This window comes from Mytilus californianus, unplaced genomic scaffold (genome assembly GCF_021869535.1).
Source record: "Mytilus californianus isolate M0D057914Y unplaced genomic scaffold, xbMytCali1.0.p SCAF_6, whole genome shotgun sequence".
In the NCBI taxonomy this organism is placed as follows: Eukaryota; Metazoa; Mollusca; class Bivalvia; order Mytilida; family Mytilidae; genus Mytilus; species Mytilus californianus.
This window is the reverse complement of record NW_026262712.1, coordinates 8,755,244-8,759,908: the sequence shown is the minus strand read 5'-3', so window position 1 is coordinate 8,759,908 and position 4,665 is coordinate 8,755,244.

Sequence of the window (4,665 nt, the reverse complement as noted above, 5' to 3'; positions counted from 1 at the left end):
TGATAAATCTGAGAATCATGTAAGGATGTAAAAATATATTTTTATATATATCTTTATTTTATTGTGGCTGTTGTCATGTCAGAAAAAAAGAAATTAATTTTAACAACTAAAATTAAAAAAAAAATATAGGTTTTTTGGTCAAGTATGGTTCAGACTGGTCGAGTATTGTTCAGACCTTTGGTCGAGTATGGTTTAGACTGAAAAAATTGGTCGAGTACAGGTCGAGAATGGGTTAAGACTGTTTCAGACTGGTCGAGTAATAGTTCAGACTATTTTCAATGGCAAAGATAAGGGTCAAGTACAAATCAGTACGGTCGAGTATGGTTAAGACTGGGGTCGAGTAATGTCGAGTAAAATTCAGACCAATTCAGACTGGTCGAGTAAAAATCAGTACAGTCGAGTACAGATATAGGCCATTTCAGACTTTTACTGGTTTGTAGTGATGTGTTGTGTTGGAACCCAGCCCCTTTTATATTTGGCTGGATCCGCACCTAGTTATTAGAAAATTAAATAGACAATCAAAGATTTACCATCAACACCGAATCATCGTACGTATCGCAAAAAACTTTAAGGTATGGTAAAAGAATTTATACACTGACGTCATTTCTGACTTTATCACAAGCATTTGTCCTTGAAAAAAAATACATATAAACCTTAATATAACACATGTAGTTATATTAGGGCATATATTTTAAGAAACAATTGCCTGTGATTTTTCTTGTTGGAATTAAAAAGACAAAAACTCTACCCCCGCTCAAAGGATCACTGAGGGATAGAAGGTTTCACTGTTGATCCTCTTCAGACAGGGTTTAAAACATTTGCCAGTTTGGGGCGCCCGTTTGGTTGTGCGGGATGTATAAATACGCAAACCGTCAGCTCGGTCCGTATGGCGGACATTGCATCCGAAGTAGAGAGAGTAGAGAGAGTGTCACGCTCTCTACAAGTTAAGGACACTTCTAACAACTATTTACATAGCAGCAGTTAACCTTTTTTTTTTATTGTAAATAGTAGTGAGATCTGCCAAAAAAATGATTAAGTCATTTTTTTGTTTTTTAATTGTTGAGTAAATATTAAGATAATGAATGCACAAAACATGAGAATAGAAAAAAAGGCCTTATTAGACTATTTTCATATTACCAACTTTTGACTCCGGATTATGTAATTTTTCAACAGGTTACCTTTTCTGTGGTTGGACATCCTGGTACTCGGTCCAGTAAGAGCGACCAAAATAAATAAAATCAAACATATAATCGGTGTATTTTGAGGGGGAAGTTTACTGTTTTCCAATGATTTCGTGTAAAGAAAATGTAAAGTAGTTAATTTCCCCCCAAAATTGTACCGATTGAAAGCTTGGTTTTACTTCTTTGCCTTGCTCTTACATGACTTGGTACCAGGATGTCCTACCGCAGAAAAAGTTACCTGTCGAAAAATTATATAATCCGGAGTCAAAAGTCGGTAATATGAAAATAGTCTTCTAGACAGAATGGAGGCCGAATCCCTTACCTCATTATTATAATTATCATCATTATTGCTCTTCGTTTTTGTTGTTATTTTTATTATCATTCTGTAGCAATTGTTTACATAAAAATCATGATTGTTCTAAGGTTCGTATACAAAGTTGTTTGTGACAGATTTTCAGATGATTTATGTTACGTGGTGAGATTATTTGAAACGTGAGCAAATAAACAGGAAACAACATCGTCTCCCTCCCACGTGTCACTCTACTATCACGCCCTGTGTTACTTAAACAAGAACAGAACCCAGATATCCCTTTTTCCAAAAGGTGACTAAAACCATTTATTTCAGAAATAAATCTTTAAATAGGAAAGTTTTATTCATTTATTTAATGTTTCCTTCTTCTTTTCGTATCTTTATACTATATATACAACGGTAAACCCTTCATTGAGATCAAACAGAGTTCACTAAATATGTGTATTGATCAACTGTTTGGGTGTAGTATGTGAATTATATGTTATTGTCAGACAAAGTTGTGACCTTGATAATATTTCTTGTTTATTTCAAGTTTAACCCAATTGAATTCTTTAAAAGGAAGACAAAGAAGCTCACATACTGACAAACCAAACTTTTCATTCATTCATGCTTACAACGTTATGAAAGTTTCTCTCCAGCATTTTAACGTATACATGGTAAATCGACGTCTCTAAAGATTTCAATTCGAATTTTCGAGATCGTACTTCACAAAGCAGGTCTTCAGAATGAAACCTTGTTAAAAGTATCGAAAAAATATTTAATACGCCAAAGTTTAATCCCAGAAATAAAAGTTCTCGTTACTTTTCTTTACTCAATCGAAACCACGACCTCTCGCCTTTGAGGTTGAGCGATATTACGAGCTCACAGAGGCGGTGGTACATAGTAATGTTGATGAATGGATTGATTGCTTTTTGTATGCTTAATCTCCAGTGGCAAATGTTTCAGGACGGGAAAAAATCACAAATGATTAAATGCAATAGGTAAGTTATGCAAGGTTAGACGACTTAGATGAAGGGCTTGAAACTTGGAATGCCATTGAAAAACAAAGGTACGCTGGATACATGTCGGGACAGTGCCATGCAACAAACCATGCACAGACGAATCCCTCAGAGATAGAGTTGCTCCAATGGTTCTTTAACTTGCTAAGATCGTTGACCTCATCCTACACGAGGCATCGAACTTATCGTCCCGATTCCAACGAGATGTAGTAACGAATTTATACATAACAAAAGAAAGGCGAACGATACCAAAGGGACATTCAAACTTATAAGTCGAAAATAAAATGACAACGCCATGGCTAAAAAAAAATCAACAGACAAAGAACAGTCCGCAAAACACAACATAGAAATCAAAAGACTAAGCAACACGAATCCCACCAAATACTGCGGGTGATCTCAGGTGCTCCGGAAGGGTAAGTGGATCCTGCTCCACAAACTGCAAAACGGACGCCCACTGTAGCAAGGGTTCAACTGTCGTAAAGAAAGAAGTTTAGCATGGATTACCATACTTCTACTCGATAATAATCCATTGGCATTCAATGGCGAAGACAGCTACTTTTAAAGATACGACATATAAAAATATTATGCTGAAAATTGATTTTTATCATAACAGTTCAGTCCTCAATGTTATACTAACTTTATACTGCCGCAGATCAGTTCTCGTAATCTTCATTATTCGTGCCTTTATGATTTCATTGACCAGTAAATCTTGTGGTAAAAAAATCACTGAAGCCAAAACAAGGATTTTATTATAACACTTTTTCAATCCGTTCTGTGTAAAGGAACTGGCTAAAATTATTCATACTTATTTTTAGTTACAGTGTTTACTTTTTTAAACATTGTTCCACCCTGTTACAGAGTATTTAATGTTCTTTGCAATAGTTGTGTCTCTTCCATTGGTTCCACGTATGTTTATGTCAACAATATTAACTACTTTATTTTCAGTACTTGTAAATTTATTCCTGTTTTATGCACGATTGTCAACGAGTAGAAATTCCTTTATGCATTTGAAAATCGAATAAATTTACATTTGTTTTGTAACTTGTTTTAGACAACTTCGTGCCTTCCTACATTATTATTGTGTTTCTGTTACAGTATTGACGTTATAGAGAAAGTCCAAATAATTGGCCATACGGTAACCTATAACAGTTTCTTATATCTACATCATTTGGACTGGTTGAATGATAATTGTCTCGTTGGCGATCAAACCACATCTCCTTATTTTTATAGGGTTTTTCACAGCGAGTTAACTAAAAATAATTGAGTTGTCTCTCTTCTTCCATTCATCTGTTCTGTGCATGTTGGGGAAAACAACTAGTTGCAAGAAAAGAGAAGAGTGCGTTTATCTTACATAATCTTCAATCGAGGAATCTGCCTCAAAAATAACTTGGCAATAGAAATTGTGAACATTAACCGACATAAAATGTGCACCGAAGATACTTCAAAACACGGTCAGACTCAAATATATCTCTAAGTTCAGTGGCATGCATTAATTTTGTCATTAATTTGTACATTTTGTACGAGGTCAAATTATTATTTTATTATTAATAATGTTCAATGAGAAAATGCAATGAACAATAATTTAGTTACGTATGCATGATTTATGTATGCCTTTTGCAAAATCGTGTTTCCTAAGTATGGAGCCCTGTTATGGACTTATGCAGGAAAATATATATATATATTGTCCGCACCATATACTATTTTGTGCGCTGAATTATATATTGCGCGCAAAATATATTTTTTTCTGTATAGGTCCCTAACAGTGCTCCGTACCTTAGTGACCAATAGGGACCCAAATTGAATCGTATCACATTTTGTACTTAGGATGTTTATAATCAAGATGATTGGTCCCGGCCTTTCGCCTTTGATGATATGCGAAAACATATCAAAGGTACCTGTAGTAAATCATTTAGACATTGGTTTGATATGTCGTCTTCCCATTTTATTCAATATAAGCTATAAATATAAAATCATTAAGAAGAGAAGTAACTATTAATATAAATAGATTCGTAATAGAGTACAATTGAATCCGGGTTAATATGAAATAGGAGGGTAATCGATAAGGAATAAATAGATTCGCACATTTTTTCAAGTCCGTGCATTTAAAACACTTCTTATTGAAATATCATTGATCTCTGAGCCCAGATGGACACATGTTTAAATTAAGGGTATTGCT